The sequence below is a fragment of the Orycteropus afer genome, unplaced genomic scaffold (genome assembly GCF_000298275.1).
Source record: "Orycteropus afer afer isolate SDZICR_OR568_19922 unplaced genomic scaffold, OryAfe1.0 scaffold00244, whole genome shotgun sequence".
NCBI classification, from domain to species: Eukaryota; Metazoa; Chordata; class Mammalia; order Tubulidentata; family Orycteropodidae; genus Orycteropus; species Orycteropus afer.
In genome coordinates, this window is record NW_006921831.1 from 1311646 (window position 1) to 1330774 (window position 19129).

General features: G+C 54.6%; 1 protein-coding gene across 1 annotated transcript in view; it reads right to left on the reverse strand.

Annotated features, from left to right (window-relative positions):
• Positions 1 to 19129, reverse strand: part of SHANK2 (SH3 and multiple ankyrin repeat domains 2) — a 626142-nt gene that overhangs the window by 185416 nt on the left and 421597 nt on the right. The gene's annotated exons all lie outside the window — the stretch shown is intronic.

The window sequence follows — 19129 nt, forward strand, 5'->3', positions numbered from 1 at the left end:
CAGTGGGTGTGGTTTGGGCTTTGCTTCTGTGAAGACTGACAGCCTTGGAGACCCTGTGGGCAGTTCCACTCTGTCCTCTAGGGGCGCTGTGGGTCGGAATGGCTTTGAAGACATACATCCACCACCACCGCTGACCCCTCCTAGGTATCTGGATGGTCAGGTAATGAAGTGTGCACCACAGTTCAGGTGGCTCTGTCTGTCCCCAGGCCCTCAGTCATCTTGAGCTCAGGGACCGAGGCCCCATTTTGTTGGACTCCAGGGAGAAACCGACAGAGCTTTCCTTGGGCAACGTGGCTCACTCCCCAAGGGGCTGGGGGAGCAGAGAGAGAGCCAGGCCGGGGCCCTGGGGCCGGGGCAGCCAGCCTCCCTGTGAGCCTAGGGTGCCTTCTCCCACCCAGGAGGAGTAATACACAGTGCTCAAGAGCAGTAGCTGGTGCTGGATCTGGGTTCGAATCCTGCCCCATCACTCCCTCCCTCCCTAGCTCTGTGACTTCAGCCCAGGTCCTCACGCTCATTAAGCCCTAACACCAGCTTCTTGGTGAGACACATGGGATGGGAAGCTATGCTGGCGCAGTCAGCAGTAATCGACAAGGAAGCAGCAGTCCCCAGAAATCGTCCCTGTTCCCATCCCAGCACGGGGTGGGACCCCAGCTATGCCCACCCTGCTGGCAGCCCGCAGAGAAGGGAGGCTTACTAGGCTCCCGTGTGTCTCCGGGGGCACACACGATTTGCTCGTGGACAGGTGTGCCAAGCAGCCCTGTGCCCAGCCATGTCCTCCAAATCGCACACACAATTTGCTCTCTGCTCTTACCCTAAAGGTTAGTAGTTCAAATCTGGCCCTCAGCAGAGCTGTGGAGGAAAGGCCTGGCAGTGTGCTTCTGTGAAGACGACAGCCAGGAAAACCCTCGGGGGCTCTACTCTAACATGGGGTCGCCATGAGTCAGAGCTGACCTGATGGCTATGGGTTCGGGTTCGTTGGTGCTGCTGTGCACCCCTAAGCCCTCCCAGTTGGAAACGATGTGGCCAACAGCTGTCCCTGACATGTCCGCACCCTGTACAGCAGGTCACAAGTGCTGGATGCTGCCCCAAACCACGGTGTCCAACCTCCACGTTCCCGGTCTAAACTGTGGCCACGCTGCTCTTCGCCAGTCCTCTGGGCTCAAGGATATCCCTTGCCGGCTCTGCCAGGAACAGCTGGGAGCACCATTCACACCTTGGTCCTCCCGGTTCTCCCGTCCATGCTTTCACGCTTCCCTTCAGGGTGAAATCCCGATGGAGCCAGTGTCCCCTTCGGCACCCTCTGAGCAGGCACACTTGCACGTGTGGCCACGGAGGACGCACGAGACCTGCCCGCACAGGCAGACGGCGACCGCTCAGTCGGGAGCGGTCTGTCACCAGCCCCCAGCTCGAGGCCTGGCCCTGCAGAGACACTGCTGAAAACAGGTTTGTAGATGGGTCAGCAGATACACAGCGGGGCCCCGCAGGTCCAGCTACAAGGAGACCGATTTCCCAAGACCACAGTGCGGCTGGCACGCGGATGCTGCGAGACCTCCAGCCTTCACCCGTCCCTCCCCAGCTACCAGCCACATTGTCAGAAGGCCCGCCGTTTACAACCTGCAGGAACCCAACCCCATCTCTTCACAGATCTTGCCACGACTTGGTGTTTTTCAGTTTTCATTTTCTTATCATCTCCTTTAAAAATTGCCTTACTTTTTAGAGCAGTTTCAAGTTTTTAGGAAAATGGTGCAGAAAGCACCATCCCCATATGCCCCTCCCTCCTGCACCCTTTGTCTCCTGGTCCCAGGTGGCATTGCTGTGGTTCACGTGATACAACAGATGACCTGATACTGATCCACTGTTCCTCACCTCAGGGTCCACTCTGTAGTACAGCCCTGTGCGTTCAGACGGATGCTTCATGCCCCTGCTGTTTCACTCCTGGTTTCTGCCCAGCCCTCTCTTTCTTCTGTTGGGACTCTCTCCTCTCTTAATAATCTGCATCACAAAAGGCCAGGCTGGGGGCTGGGAGCCAGGATGAAGCAGCACTGGCTGGCCTGTCCCCTGGGCTCCAGGTCTAGTAGGAAGGCCCGCTCCCGAACCCCTGGGAGGAGAGACCTGTGAGGGCTGCCTCCTCCTGCTGCCCACAGCAGTGGCCACAGCAACCTCAGTGCTCCCCGCTTGCGCTCCCAGCTTGCTGGGTACCGTCTCACCCAGGCCTAGGATGAGTTGCCTTCGAGCCAGCACCCATTCATGGCGACCCCATGGGTGTCAGGGTAGAAGTGTATGCCATCGGGTTTTCTTTTTTTTTTAACTTTTGACTGTGATTTGGGTGAAATTTTACAAAGCAGATTCATTTTCCATTCAATGGTTCCTGCACATTTTGTTTCCTGACGCTGGTTAGAACTCCTGCAATGTAACAGCTCCCCTCCCACCTCCTCCGGGTGGCTACCCTCTCCCTGCCTTCTGACATATGTGCTCCTGCCTGCCTAGCTGTCTCCTGTGCAAACGGTGCCCTTCTGATCTCCCATGGTTGGCTGTTCCAAGGAGGGCATCTCCCTGGTATTATTAGGCTTGTAGGCCTGTCTGTTTGGCTGAGAGCTACCCCACAGGAGTGAGTCCAATTCTAGGCCTGAAGGTTGACTATGGCCCATAGTCTCAGGGGTTTCACCACTCCCTGCTGTCATTGTTACGTGCCACTGAGTTGTCTCTGACTCATAGCGACCCTCTGCACAGCAGAATGAAAAACTGCCCGATCTGAGCCAGCTCCATGCTCCTTGCTAGATCTGAGCCCACTGCCACTGCCACTGTGTCAATCCATCTCGTTGAGGGTCTTCCCCTCTTTTGTCGACCCTCTACCTTACCAAGCATCACATCCTTCTCCAGGGAATGGTCCCTTTTGACAACATGACCAAAGGAGGTGAGATGAAATCTGGCCATTCTCACTTCCAACGAGCATTCTGGCTGCACTTCCTCTGGGACAGACCTGTTAGTTCTTTTAGCAGTCCACGGTACTTCCAGCATTCTTCACCAACACCACAGCTCAAAAGCATCAACTCTTCTTCGGTCTTCCTTATTCATTGCCCAGCTCTCACAGGCATATGAGGTGCTTGAAATTACCATGGGTTGTGCCAGGTGCACCGTAGTCTTCAAGGAGGTACCTTTGCTCTTCAGCACCTGAAAGAGATCCTTTGCAGCCGACTTGCCCAGTGCTATACATCGCCTGATGTCCTGACAGCTGCTTCCATTGGTGTCGATTGTAGAACCAAGCAATGTGAAGTCTTTGACAACCTCAATCTTTTCTCCATTTATTGTGATGCTGCCCATACGTCCAGTTGGGAGGACTTTTGTTTTATTTATATTGAGATGCAATCCATACTGCAGACTGTAGTCTTCAATGTTCATCAGTAAGTGCTTCAAGTCATCCTCGCTTTCAGTAAGTAAAGTTGTGTCATCAGTCTATCACAGGTTATTAATGTTTCTTCCTCTAATCTTGATTACATTTTCTTCTTCATACAGTCCAGCTTCTTGGATTACTTGCTCAGCATACAGATTGAATAATTATGGTGAAAGGATACAACCCTGACACACTCCCTTCCTGATTTTAAACCACGCAGTGTCCCCTTGTTCTGCTCGAACAACAGCCTCCTGGTCAACGTACAGGTTCCTCATGAGTATAATCAAGTGTTCGGGAATTTCCATTCTTCTCAATGTTTATCCATAATTTGTCATGATCCACACAATCAAATGCCTTTGCATAGTCAATAAAACACAAGTAAACATCTTTCTGGTATTCTTTGCCTTGAGCCAAGATCCATCTGACAACAGCTATGATATCCCTTGTTCCACGTCCTCTTCTGAATCCAGCTTGCATTTCTGGAAGTTCTCTGTCAATACACTGCTGCAACCGTTTTTGCATTATCTTCAGTAAGATCTTACTTGCGTGCGATATTAAAGACACTGTTTGATAATTTCCACACTCTGTGGGATCACCACTCCCTAGCTGTCCGATAATCCTATTTTTTAAAATGTTTAACTTTGTTGTGTGAGGTTTTTAATAGCTGGTTTTAAGGAAATATATTGATAGGCCTTTCTTCCAACGTGCCTCGGGGTTGACTCAAACCACGAACCTTCTGGTTAGCAGCTGAGCACATTAACCATTTGCAGTACAGTTTTAAGTCTATAAAGAAAATTGCACAGGAAGCAGTCACTCTGTATTCCCTGCCCCTGCTCACTGCTGCCCTGTTATCAACGCCTGGCATTCCTGAGGTGAACCAGTATCAATACGCTGTTGGGAACCAAGTCTACGGTTCACAGCAGGGCTGGTTCTCTCTCCATACTGCACAGCCCTGTGGTTCTGACAGTGCGTCGTACCAAGCATCCACCATGACGGCGTCACACAGAAGTGTCGCTGCCCTAACGGTGCCCTGCCGGCTCTTTTCCCACAGGTCTTACAGGTATAAGCTCAATCCTCACAAGACCCTATGAGGTAGTGCTATCCTTATTCCCATGTTATAGATGAGGAAACGAGGCCCAGAGGGGCTGTGTCACTTGCCCAAAGCCACAGAGGACGTGGGTGGAGGAGCTGGGGTTTGAGGCAAGCAGGCTGGCTCCCTGACCTGCTTCTTAAGGCCCCCAGCTTGGTCTCTTGCCTCCTTCATGTCCCGTCTCAGTGAAGGCTTAGCCTGTTCACACAAGTCCTTGCTACAATACCCCGGGCAGCTTGGCCCCAGCCACAGTGGGAGCCCTCCCCACCCTGCCTCAGCCCTCAGAGCCCTGTCCTGGTGGTCCCCATCCCCTCTGTCCTGCTCGGGCCACCTGCCTTTTCCGAAACACACCTCTGCAGTCCTCTTCCCAGCGTCTATGCAGGCTGCACCTGGAGGCGGAGGCCTGTTCTCTGTTCTCAAGTACTCGCTGGGTGTCCACCCTGCGCTTGGCGGGGGACCCTCATCACAGGGAATGGAGGCAGTCAGGGGACTGTGGGACAGGGCTTCCCTAAGGAGGGCCACTGAGCAGAGAGGCCTGAAGGAGGAGCAGCATCGATCCAGGGGGGTGAGGGGGAAGCGGGGAGGGGAACAGCGGGAGAGAGCAGCCTGGGCAGGTATGGGGCAGGGGAGTGTTCAGAAGACAGAAAGGGGCCAGGGCCAGCACACGGGGACAGTCTGAGGATTTCTCAAAAGCTAAAACACAACTTTATGACCCAGCCATCACCCTCCCAGGTACACGCACAAAGGACGTGAAGGTAGGGACTCAAAGGGCCGTGTGCACCAGTGTTAACTGCGGCATTGTGCACAGGAGTCAGGAGGAAGTGGGCCCAGTGACCAGCCCCAGGCAGATGGGTCCACACACTGACCCATCCCTACAACGGAACAGCTGCTGTTGTGGTTGTGTGCCGTCGAGTCAGGCCTGACTCATACGATGGAACAGCACTCAGCCTTGAAGAGGCGTGAAGTCCTGCACTGCCGTGACACAGACGTAGCCTGAAGTCACTACGCTGAGTGAACTGAGTCAGGTGCCAGCGGACAAGTACTGCAGGCTCCTGCTTATATGAGAGAACTGGGACCAGCCAATGCAGAGACCGGAAACAGACGTGTGATCGCCAGGGGCTGGGGGAGGGGAGAGTTCCTGTTTGGGGATGGCTGTGTGACAGGGGGAATGTCATGGAAGTGACTGAACGGTATGGGAAGCGGTTACTAGGGCAGGTGTTATTTACACTTTACCAGGAGCTCTGGTGGCGCAGTGCCTAAGGCACTTGACTGCTAACCAGAAGGCTGGCGGTTCAAACTCACCAGCCACTCCTTGGAAGGAAGGTTGGGCAATGTACTTCCGTAGTGATACTGCCTCGGAAACCCAAGCAGGGGTCGCTATGAGTCGAGTCTGACTCGATGGCACACAACAACAACAACGACAACAACAACAACAGTTGAAATAGAAAAGCAAATCCAAATCCTTTAACAGCAGCAACGACACAGCCGCAGACACCGCCTCCCGGAAGCTCCTGTGTGTCTTCTTCTCAGCAGGCCCTAATGGCCCCAGTCCCATGAGTCCCCATGGACTGTGGACCTCACTTCCTTTACTCCTTGAAGGGAGGGATGGGCTCCTGTCATCCCCAGGACCCCCGAAAGTGAAGCAGGGCACAGTGAGGGGTTCCAGACAAAGTTGGTTAAACATACCCAAAGGTACCAGGTGGCAGGGAGCGGACAAGTTATTGTAGGCAGGTGGTCTCGTGGGACCAGTGTCAGGAGAGCATTCTTGGGAGTGTAGGGCCACTGTACAGGGCCTCCTCAGTCCCCTCCCCCTCCTCCTCTCATTTCAGTTCCACTTCTGGTTGCCTAGCACACACCCCAATCCCAGGGCAGACAGACTGCACCAATTAAAGACCCCACAGGGCATTTAGCCTGATGCCTGCCTTCAGTTCAATTGCTAACTTAACTGCTTGTAGCTGAAACTGCCCACAAAAGGCACCGCAGACGGAAACAGATCAATGCTGGCCCGAGCTCAGAGTGCAGGGAGATGGGCCGCGGGGCAGGTGGAGGGGTGCAGGAGGGCGCCCCTCGGGGGACTAATGGGCACATCAGAGACTAGTGCCCCAGGCCTCCCATTTAGAGGTCTACATTTACCACCCCATCCTGCAGACTTCATCCCAGTTGTAAAATGGCACCGTGAAGACTCCGGCTTCATGGCACATAACAACAACAACAGGACTCCAGATGTCACCGAGTGCACGCACAAAACACAGTGCAAAGAAAACAAACTGAGGACCTAGACTGAATTCAAATATCCCCGCGGGGCTCTGGACAGGCCACACAATCTCTCTGTGGCCCAATTTTACCACTTGGAAAATGCGCATAAAAAACCTCTGACGTGCTGGAGCAACCATCGCGAGACATTCTGGGGTCTTTACGGCCCAGCAGTGGCACTGGTGCTCCGCAGTACAGAGACCCAGGTTCGATTCCCGGCCAACGCACGTCCCGTGCAGCATCCCGTCTGCCAGTGGAGGCTGCCCGCCGCAGGATGAACAGGCTTCAGCAGAGCTTCCGGCCCGAGAGACAAGGAAGAAAGGCCTGGGTCTGCTTCTGAAAACCCGCCATGAAGCATCCCGTGGATCACAGGGGTCGGATCCACAATGGAGCCCGGGGCTGGGTCAGGACGGGGCAGCATTCCATTCCACTGCACATGGGGTCTCCCCGCATCGGGGCCACTCAGCGGCCGCTCACAGCAACAGCCATACACCGGCACTGTGTGGGGTGCTGGGGACACAACAGGGACCGAGGCAGCCCCTCTGGCCCAGGGAGGCGGCATTCTCATGAGGGAGGTGGGTGAGGAAGGAGCCACAGGGTGAGCACGAGGGTTGGGGCAACCCGAGGGGATCCAGAAAGGCCTCTGAGCTGGAGGGTGCAGAGCAGGGGCTCACCTATGCCGACCCCTTCACCCCTCATCACAGAAGAGACTTCTCCACCAAGCAGACGGGGCCCATTGAGTAAAGAGCCCAAGGACACAGGGCACAGGGACAGACAGACGGGGGAGAGAGGTTGGCTGTCAGCTTGGCTGGGCCAGGATTCTCAGTGGCTTAGCTGTTATGACAGTCATGCCCGTGATGGGCTCTGACGCAATGTAGTCACCTCCATGGTGAGAGCTGCAATGAGCAGCCAATCAGCTGAAGGGGAGCTTCCTTCAGGGTGTGGAAGACCCCAGCAAAGCTCTCTGGCCGTTTGCTGGATCCGGACCCTACATCTCACCGTCACTCGACCTCTGGTCCGCTGCCTCCTCCCAGCCACAGGCCCTTCTCCAGGCTCCAGCCACTCACCTTGTGGGTTCAGCACCCTGGAGAGCACTGCCCTTCCTCAGGTCCCTCCTGCTGTGGCTGACCAGCCACACCAAGTCCTCTCCTCCCTGCTAGAGCCACCGAGGCCCTCCTGGGCAGCCCCAAGCATGGCCGCTCTGACATCTCCCCTCACGGCCCAAGCACGGCCGCTCTGACATCTCCCCTCATGGCCCAAGCCCACCCTGGACGTTCCTGATGCCCCACGCTCTCTCGGCTCCTCCCTCCTCAGCCCTGCCCACAGGAACCCCACTTACTCATCAAAGCCCACACCAGCTCTTCTAAGAAGCCTTCACCTGATTATCTTGGGGCCCTTACCATATTCTGCCTTTTGTCCCCCCTTCCAGACGGCACATTTGCTACGCCCTCCTCCCCAGAACTGCCTGATCTATGCCTTTCCTCCCCAAAGCACAGGCCTGCCAGCCTAGGTGGGCCCCAGTACCCACCACGTAAATGAGTGAATGAATTTCGAAAATGGTTTCATAATAGCTGCCATGCACGGAGAGCGCACTGTAGGCCAGGCACTGCGCTGGCTGCTTCATGCACAGTTATATTTAAGTTTAAAAGGAACTGTGGCCAAGAGATGTGCAACCTGCCCAAGCTCACACAGGCAACCAGGGGCAGAGCCTGGCTCCACGCTCAGGTGGGGCTTGGGCTCGAGTCCGTGCCCTTGACGGTCGCTCCTCTCCACTGTCTCCATCCAACCAGCACCACTGCCATCTGCCCACCCCTCGGAGGCCTGAGCACAGAGCCGTCATCCCCTGAAGTGATTCTGAATCTTTTTTTAGCTTGAAATTGAAATCACTGATGCTTCAAATTAGAACCCAAACGAAGAAGCCAAGAGTTCAGATGGGTCATCACTACCGTCTCAGTGGGAGCCCCAGGCAGCCTGTCAGTCTGGACCACCTGTTCCCAGGCAATTTGGAGGACAGGGGGATGGTCTCCTCAGGCCCAGGAGGGCCAGTGGGGCAGCGGCCCAGCTTCTAGGCCGTCTAAGGGCTCCTCCAGGGAGAAGTCGACCCATAGGTGATGTTATGAGCCTCAGAAAGCAAAGAGCCCGTGAGAGCACGTCATTCCCGGCTCTGCTGTCATCTGAAGGCAGAGAACAGAAAGCAGGGAGGCTGGGAAGGTGGTGATCAAACAGGGACACGGCACCAAGGGTCACTGCAGCACGTGCACAACCGCCGAGAGGAAACCCCGTCCATCAGATGCATGGACACACAGTGTGCTCTGTCGTGCAATGGAATACTGCTCAGCCATAAAGAGAAACGGAGTCCTGACGCATGGTTGGACCCTGAAGACATGATGCTAAGTGAGAAAACTCTGGTTCCAAAGGGCAGCTCCTGCATGAGACGTCCAGAAGAGGCAAATCATGGCAGGCAAGGGCGAGCGGTGGCTCCCGGGGCCGGAGGAGGGGTAACAGGGAGCCACGGCTGAAGAGGCGCTGAGTTTGCTCGGGGGACGAAAATGTCTCGGAAATGGAGAGCAGTGACGCTGCACAACAGGTGGGTGAAATTAATGCCACTGAAGGGTACATGTAAAAGTGGTTGCGATGGCAAATGTTCCATTATTCCTATTTTATCACAGTAAAGAGAGAGAGAGGGAGAGGCAGAGAGGGCGGGCAGAGAGGGTGGGGAGGACGAGAGAAGGGAGAAGGAGGGAGAGAGGGAAAGGGGGGAGGGGGAGGGAGAAGAAGGAAGAGAGAGAGACGGGGAGGGAAAGGGGGTCGGGGGGGAGAGGGGGAGAGAGAGACCCTCTGAGCTGGCCTTCCGTGGCCATGAGAGGAATGAGACGCTGGCAGGAAGCTTAAAGCCTTGTCAAAGGCTGGGCTCAGGGACAGAGGCAGGTCAGGACCGCCACAGGCTGCTTCCTGCGCTGACCCAGGGCCGGCAGCTGCAAGCAGCAGAGGCTTGTGGGAGCACCGGCTGGGGCCAGGCCTGCCCAGCCCTGAAGCCAGGAGCCACTCAGCTTTCAGGACAGACACTCCCTATCTGTGGGGAACACAGGGCAGCCACCTGGCCTGCAGGCTTTGACGCAGAACCCACACAGCATCGGCCTTGAGGTCTGAAGCCCCAACGTGACCCAAGGTCGAGACTTGGCCAGGCTCCAGCTAACAGCTGCTGGCACTTGGTCTTGAACTGAGTTCTTCATAAAAAACTGTGTTGCACTTTTGGTGCAGGGGTTCTCAGCTAACCGGGTCCCCACTCAACAGTTTCTGCACATGGGGCTCAGTGACACTGGTCACCTGAAGACAGGTGTCAACATCCCATTCTTTCAGTTCTAAGTGTTCCCCTCCTGTTCAGCCTCCCTGCCCCCCAATTCTGTCACAGTTTGTTCATTTGGTCTCAGATGGAGACGTAAGAGAGCACAGCTCTCAGGACGGAAGGTCTTTACTCTTTGAGTTAGACCACTGCTCGGTTAGGAGGTGATATCAGGGAAAACTTCTGTTCAAGGTGTGAATGTCTGAGAGTGACAGTCTTGGCAGTCCTCTCATTTCAGAGGGCCCAGGGAGTCTACACTGCTTGGGACTTGGAACTTCTGCTCCAATTTCCCCCCCCCCTTTCTAGAGGGACCCTGACCTGAACAGCCCGTGGGGGAGCTGGGCACCTTCTAGTTATTCTGGCCTCAGTGGAGAAGGCTGTAGTCCATGGAGACACTTAGTCCTATATTCGGGTCCCTCCTCTTAGTCCTGGGTTCTCTTCATGCAAATAGAGATGAATAGAGACCAACAGTATGTCTTAGGTGGTAACTCTTAAGCTTTTCAGACCGCAGACGCCACTCCCAAACTGTGCTGTACATGAATTTTGTGGACTATGGGCATGCCGACCGACTGACTTACACACAAGACTATGACCCTAAGTCTTCAAACAAGAAAACTAAGCCTATGAGGTGACTGGTTATATCCAAGAAGTACTGGTTGAACTTAATTACTGAATTAAATATTCATTTGTTGTAAGAAGTTCCAGTGGCACAGTGGTTAAAGTATTTAGCTACGAACCAAAAGGTCAGTGGTTTGAACCACCAGCCATTCAAGGAGAAAGACGAGTCAAGTCTGCTTCTGTGAAGACTGACAGCCTTGGAGACCCTGTGGGCAGTTCCACTCTGTCCTCTAGGGGCGCTGTGGGTCAGAATGGACTCCACGGCAGTGGGTGTGGTTTGGGCTTTGCTTCTGTGAAGACTGACAGCCTTGGAGACCCTGTGGGCAGTTCCACTCTGTCCTCTAGGGGCGCTGTGGGTCGGAATCAACTCCACGGCAGTGGGTGTGGTTTGGGCTTTGCTTCTGTGAAGACTGACAGCCTTGGAGACCCTGTGGGCAGTTCCACTCTGTCCTCTAGGGGCGCTGTGGGTCGGAATCAACTCCACGGCAGTGGGCGTGCTCTGTTGTTACAGTGGCCTCTGAGTCGGCTCCGACTGTGAGACCCATGTATAACAGATCAGACCACTGCCTGGTCCAGCACCATCTTCACATCGTTGACATGCTCAGATCCACTGCTGCCGCCATTGTGTACCAGGTGTCATGCAGCCTCGCGGCCCATCCAGCACAGTAAGGGACAACACGTGACCGTGGTCCAGAGGGTGTCATTAGGTCATTCTGAAAAGAGACTACCAGGCCTTTTTTCCTAGTTGGTATTAGTCTGGAACCTGTCCTTCATGGTGATCCTGCTGGTTTTTGAAAAACTGGTGGCATAGCTCCTAGCGTCACAGCAACAGACAAGGTAGCATGGTATGACAAACGGTGGACAGACAGTGGTCAGTGTGGTAAGTGATAATTATGACTTGTTAGTACCTGTCCGACTGTTTCTGTCGGTTCCCTCTTCAGACCCTGCATCATAATGGACATGATGGGTGACGACAGCTACTGACTGCAGGCCAGCCTGGCACTGCTGAGGGCCGACCTCCTCCTGGTAAGACCAAGCCTGACACTCACGGCAGCCCTGGTGCCCAGGGCTCGGGGGGCTCAGAATTAATCTCAGGTGACTCCATTGGCACCATCACCCATTTTATCAACGGGGACACCCAACCCCAGGAGGCACAGCCCGTCCAGTAACTCTCCTGACCACTGAGCTGGAGCTCCTCTCCTCTGGGTAACGGTTAACTTTGAAGCCCGGGGAGGCGAAGGGTTACCACAGAGGCTTCCCTGTCGGTTTAGGCTCGTTAAGTTTCCCGATTCTTAAGGACCAGTCTAAGAAGCATCTTATTACACAAATGGCCTCTAGCAACACGCCCGTCATCCCTCTCAGCATCCTCACTTAAGTCCAAACAGACCATCAGACAGTTCCAGGCATCTTCAGTACAAGTATTTAATACTAGGAAAAGTAATTAGCAAATCCAAGCGTCACTTTTCAAGGATGAGGGATATTGCTGCCGGCTTTAATTGCCAGAGAAAACCGATTTAGAGAAATTAACACAGAAACGAGATGGGCCACTTCAGCTGCACAGAAAACAATCACAAACGCCGCAGGAGTCTCCCGTGTTGTGAGTGACGCCCCAGGAAAATAATTAACGGGCAGGGTCGTGTTCCCTGGGGCTCAGGAGCAGCACCTCGGCCCCGAGCAGGCCCGACACCACTCCCAGAAGGAGTCCTTCTTCCAAATAATAGGCCTTTTTCTTTTCATAAATCTAATGCTTGCCAAACATTAATGCTCATTATTATAGAAAGTGTAGGAACTAGAGAAAAATACAGGATGAGATAGGACAATCGCACATGATGCTGGCACCCAGGGATTAAACCTTTCTCACCCCCCTTTCTTTATGTCCATTTTGGGGAGACACGGGGGCAGTGGTGGTTCACTGGGAGAATTCCCATCTTCCATGGGGAGACTGGGCTTCTAGTCTCGGCCAGTGCCCCTCATGCCCAGCCCCCACCCGCATGTCCGTGGAGGCTGTGTGTGGCTGGGATGCTGAACAGGTGTGAGCAGAGCTTCCAGACTGAGACGGATGAAGAGAAAAGGCCTGGTGGTCTCCTCCCCAATCAGCCCACGAGAACCCAGGGAGCCCAGGGGTTGCATCTGCAATCGGCCATGGGCCTGGCACAGGACGGGAAGCGCACCACGGGACGTGCGGTCAACATTTGAGGGCTAAATGGCAGCTGAAAACAAGGACAATCTGGGGGGTCATTCAGAGGGTGGGGGTAACTTAGGGATATCGTGCAGGCACTTTTCAGTCTGTTTTTTCACTTAAAATAACAAAATCATTTCCTGTTGGTATGAAGCACTGCTCATGGGCGCACCCTTCATGCCATGTCTGGAGTCCACAGCAGGTCTCTGTGTGGCCCCTGCAGCCCCCGCCCCTGTCCCCGGTGGTCTCAGCTTTTTGGCATCACTCCCTTCTAACAGGTTCCGAGGTGCACAGTTCCTGGTGCAGCGTGCTGGCTCGTGAACACACTGCCATCCCGATTCTGAAACCAGTCCTGGACGGATGCCTCCGTGTGGCTCACGAGGTCGCTGCCGCCAGCAAGTGTGCAAGTGTCGTAATGACGGAGGAAGAAGCACGCTTGCGGATTTGAAAACAGAAAAGGTCACCTCCTGGTTTGCTCTTTGGCTTCAGCAGTCACGTGGCTGCCGCCCCACTGCGCAGGGTTTGCTGCTCACCCGAGTCCCCTCTGCAATGCTGTTCTGCCCCTTCGCCCCTCATACATTAAACACATCAACATGTCTCTTACAAATATTTCCCAAATCCCAAAGTCACTGCTGACCAGTCAATTCTGACTCACAGAGACCCTGTAGCACAAAGCAGAACCTCCCCGTAGGGCTTCCAAGGCCGCCCTCTTTCCGGAAGCACACCACCACATCGCTCTTCCATGGGATAATGTGTGGGTTTGAACCACCCACCTTTCCGTTAGCAGCCAAGTGCGTAACCACTGTGCCACCAGGGCTCCTTACATACACTGATGATATTTAGACATGTTCCTGGGCCAGACAGCTTGGGTTGGAGTCCCAGCTCCTCCCCTCACCAGCTGTGTGGCCCTGGGCAAATTATGTAACCTCTCTGTGGGAGCTCTGGTGGCGTAGTGCCTAAGGCACTTGACTGCTAACCAGAAGGCTGGCGGTTCAAACCCACCAGCCACTCCTCGGAAGGAAGATGGGGCAATCTACTTCCGTAGTGATACTGCCTTGGAAACCCAAGGAGGGGTCGCTATGATTCGGTTCCGACTCGACAGCACATAACAACAACAACTCTGTGCCTCAGTTTCTTCATCTGTAAAAGGGGGTACCAGCAGATGCGCCCCTCTAGGACTGTGTGGGCACCATACAGGACAGGGCAGTGTCTGGCAGCCACAGCTCAGTGATTAAAGAGAAAGATACGGGCTCTGGGACATGGGGCGCAGCACTTCCCTTCCCAGGTTTTTGCATTATGAGCCCCTCTGGAGATGCAGCGTGTTTCAGTCATGAAAACAGTTCAAGGAACAAAACTTGGTTTGCAAATGGGGAGCAGTAGGAAGCACCCTGGGCTTCAGACAGCTCTCACGTGCAAACCACTAGGACATTAACCCAGCAGGGGCTCCTGCTTGGGCTTCAGTTTGAACGCCAAAGTCAAGAGGTTCAAAACACCCACACAAATCAGGCCAGCAGGCCGCTGTCCCACCCGCCCATCGGAAAACGTTTACAGCATCACAGTAGCTCTCTGAACACCTGGATGCTCCCGCTGGGGACCAGGTCCCTGTGTTCCTGAATAGGTCTCCCAGTGACTGTGGCCCAGCTAGGTCTCATGGGACCAGGCCGATGGGCGGTGCGGTCCCAGAGCTGGGCAGTCCCAGAGCTGGGCGGGTGCAAATGGTTAACACAGTTGGCTGCTAACCGAAGCCTTGAAGGTTCGAGTCAACTCAGAGGTGCTGCAGCAGGATGGCCTGGCAAACTACCTCTAACCAACCATTCGCTGAGAGCTCGCTGGGGTGTGCCAGCGTTCACCGCAGCTCTGTGCAGAGCAGTCAGGGGTGGACACGACCCAGCACCCATCGACAGATGAGGGAGAAGGAAGTGTGGCCTGTGCACACAGTGGGGTGCTGCTCAGCCACGGTGAGACAGCAAGTGCTCACGCACGCCACCACGGGCGTGACCCTGGAAAGGTCATGCTGCACACAGCAAGCTGGTCATCGAAGGGCCAATGCTGTCTGATCCCACCAACACAAGAGCATAAAGCAGGCCATGAGCAGAGGGTGGGGCTGAATGGTTTATGGAGCCCCGGGGAGGGAGAGGGGGAATCACTGTTTGTTTATGGGGATGGAAAACTTGGCAAAGGAAATGGGTGACAGGCACACAGCATGACTGATGTCACTGATCCCACTGAACTGTGTATGTGAAAAGTGGTGACTAGCATATGGGGTGCTAAGCATATCTTCACAGTCAAGACAACTAACAAAAAGAAACGAAACTCCCCAGAGCCCAGGTGCACGCTGACACACATGGGGTCACCGTGAGTCAGAGTTCACTCTGCAGCACCTGGTTGTTTTGGGGTTTTTTTGGGCAGGACATCAAAGCTGCTTCCCACCCTTGGCGTGATTACTCCACAACACAACCGTCAGCCATGAGGCACCTACGTACCCCTTATGAGCTCTCATACGTGTTTGGAGGTGGCTAGGAGACTGAACCAAGAGAATTTCAAAGCAATAGCAGATGACGCCCTGAGCACACTATACCTGAAAGCTGATCGACCTCTAAAGGCTCCAGTGTCAATTCCCTGACAAGCTCCTGTCATTATTGAAAACCAGTAAGTTGGGTTTTGTTGTTCTGTTGTGACCAAGAGGGATGTGGCTTCACCATTCCTGGCTGGTAGAGCCTGGCTCCTGGTCCCTATCTTAACCTCTGAACTACATGGATAGACACTTGCTCTAACTTCCCGGTTCTCTCCCGGGGCTCACTGGCCCTGGCTCAGCCCACTGCTCCACGAGCATCTCTGTCCTGCCAGCATTCTTCCCAGGAAACTTGCTCCTCCCACCCTGCCCACTCCTGTTACCTCCTAGAAGCTCCCTACGGTTTCTTCCCTGACTGCTTAACATTTCACTAGGCAGGTACAGTCACTGGCCTCGGCCGTCCCTGGGATTCCACCACGTCTTCCTCCTCCAGCTGATCTAGAAACAGCGAAACACATAGACCCAGGACCACTGTGAAAGTGTCCCCACCCACAGGACACCCACTCATCCCCTGTGCCCACCCTGAGATGAATTCCTTATGACATTCCAATATGTGCACACTCACCCCAGCTCTTTGTAATTCCTGGTTTGAAAAGAGCCTTGGGCACTGGACTTGTATTTTTTTGGGGAGAGGGGAGTTGTAGAGAATGAAGAAAGACCACCAAAAGCACAGACTTGCCCCCAAAACTCAGGCTGGGGAGAAACACATTCCAGCAGCTTGGACTAGCTGCTACTGCTACTGCTACTGCTACTGCTAGACCCAGGCTCCATAGACCCGGGCTCCATGGACCCGGGCTCCTTAGACCCGGGCTCCACAGACCCGGGCATGGTGGACCTGGGCTCCGTGGATCTGGGCTCCATGGACCCGGGCTCCATGGATCTGGGCTCCGTGGACCTGGGCTGCATGATCTGGCCTCCCTGGGGTTCTCAGGGCCAACTTTTTGGGGAGTAGATGGCCAGGCCTTTCTCTTGAGGTGCCACTGGGTGGATTGAACCCCCAACTGTTCAGTTAGCAGCTGACTGTTCCCTGTTCGCACCCCCAGGGACGCCTGAAAGTGAGGACCCCAGGAAACCCGGGCACAACAGGAAGTCCATCAGAGTCTGGCCCTCAGCAGGTGACAGTGTCGAGGTGTTCTGACACAGGCGGAGGGGGACAGAAAAGCCCTGTCAGCACGGATAGCTTCCCACCGTGAATACAGACTTCAAAGTTACCCCTTCTCCCAAAGTTCAAACTGCAGTGTGCTTTCTAACAAGAAGGTAAATCTGACACACTTTTGAGTTTCTTTCGAAGAGTGGAGAGAGAAGGTGCCTGGCAAGGTGACTGGGGGGGAAGGCAGGCGAGGCACCTTCATTGTGCAGCTCACAGACCAAGACCTCACAGGTCACACCAAGCGTGTGGAGCCCTACGAGTCCAGGACAGCCTCTTGCCAAAACAAAAGTCCACCTGAGGCATCTGAGTCCACTGAAACCCCCCAAAGTCAACGTCCTCCATGGAAAACACAGGAGAAAACACACCATCATGCGCCAGGAGTCCCTGCTGGTGCCAACAGGTAAGTGCTTGGCTGCCGACCGCAAAGTTAGAGGTTCAAGTCCCCCAGAGGCACCTTGGAAGGAAGGCCTGGCAATCAACGTCTAAAACATCAGCCAGTGAAAACCCTGTGGTGCCCACTTCTGATGCACGTGGGGTCACAGGGAGCCAAAAGCCACGGCAAAAGGCTGGGTACAGCGATCCCAGGTTCTGTGGGGAAACTCAGCTGTTAGGAGACAGCTCAGTGGAGACCGCCAGCCTTTTTAATCTGATCAACTATAGGAGAATTTCTGAGCCCTGTGCAGTGACCTTGGAAGTGAACAGGGAGCCCATGGAAAGGGCTAGGAGTCCAGCAATTCAGGCTCCTGCACACCCATCAGTACCCGGCTTCCATGAGGCCAACAGTCTTGGTGCCTGGGACTGTGACGGCCCCCGCTCCTGGTCATTGTGTCCTAGTAACCGAGACAAACCTCAGTCCACCTCAGGACCAGCATCTGGCAGCCTCAAATGCAGAGGTCACAGGACACACGCCCAGAACACAAGGGCAAGCACGTCGGCACAGCCGGGGTTAAAACAATGCCAGAAGTGGTGCTCTGGGAGCAGACATGCGGGCACCCCCACTGCTCCAGATGCCCACGGCGGCGTCTAGCCCAGGGAGTGGAGGGTCTGTCCAGCCCAGGTGGGCAAGCACGGCCTCGACGTGCAGGGACACCCGCTACTCTGGTGCATCTCTGCTCCCCAGGAAAGCGACGGCCCAACACCCACCTGGAGTCCCACATTCCTCCCATTGGCTAGTTTATCAAGGAAATAATCCAATGACCTCAACGGCAGGGGCTCTGTGGCTCCATCATCATCAAAGAGCAAGAACAGCAGCAGCAGCCTGTCGGAGTGTCTCTCTCCTTCTCTGTCACTTACACACACACACACACGCACACACACACACACGCACACCCAGGAAGGGAACTTACAGCACAACCCATCCCACAGAGGATGATTCAACCCCCTCTGCATTTTTGTGAGGGTTACAGAACCCATTAACCCACAGAGTCACAGCAGACCTGAGGCTCCATCATTCTGGACATGCACCCCCCAATTCAAATGCATCCAAACCTGGTGCTGACCGGCCACTCCTAACTCAGGCACATCATTCAGCAAGTCCAAGAAGAACAACGTGGGCCCGTGGGATAAGCCCCAATCCCTTCTCCATTTCGCTGGACTCTCTGCAAAGCCAGTCTCTTCCTGCGGATTTCTACCACCCTTTCCTAGTTTTAGAAACTTTTGAGAGATGTGGGCAGGACCACAGCCTGAGCCAACCACACGCTCAGTGTCTAAGTCAGCCCAATGCAGAGAAATGGTGCCGGGGCTCCTCTACCAGCACCTGCGGCGTGGCCGCTTCCTTTAGAGAGAGAACTAGGGTCTCACTCACCCAGTGGTGGATAACTACCACGTGGTCACGCCCTCCACTGCTCGTGGGTCTCTGAGGCCGACGTGGCACGGTTTGGGTTAACACGGAAGAACAGGAAGCCCAAACACGGGTCCTCCGAGTCTCCTGCATGTTTTACCAACATACAACACAGCCTTTTATTCCAAAGATTCCCAAAGACTAACACATTCCTTTGAGTAACAAGATTGCAAGTCACACCTAAACACGCAGACAGGAGGGACCTCTGAGGTGCTGGAGACTCCAAGCCTCACACCTACCAACAGGCCAGCTCCGGGTAGAGTTTGCAAAACATAGCACTGGCATTGAGTGGGACTCTTCCAATGACGTGAAGGTCCCCTCCTTTGACACACTGGCCTAAACTAGTTTTTAAAGCATCTGAGTTTCAGTTTCCTGTGTGCACCATAGATTCCTGCCACTCCTCTTGACCACACTCTGTTTGTCCAGTTGTCTTGGATAACTCCCGTGCCCCCAGCAGCCAGTCCCTGAAACGTGCGAGTCAGTGACCTCTTAGCCAGCCACGTAAGAGACGCCACACAAGCAGGAGTCAAATAGAGGACTTTCCAACTTGCCCCTACAACCCGAGGATGGATGACGGCTCCTCCTGGGGTCCCTTAGAACCACAGGTAAAGCACCCATAGAGCCACATGTGTCCCCAACACCATGGCGACCACATTGCTCGTCTTTGGGCTTTCTAGTTTAAGACCAATGGAT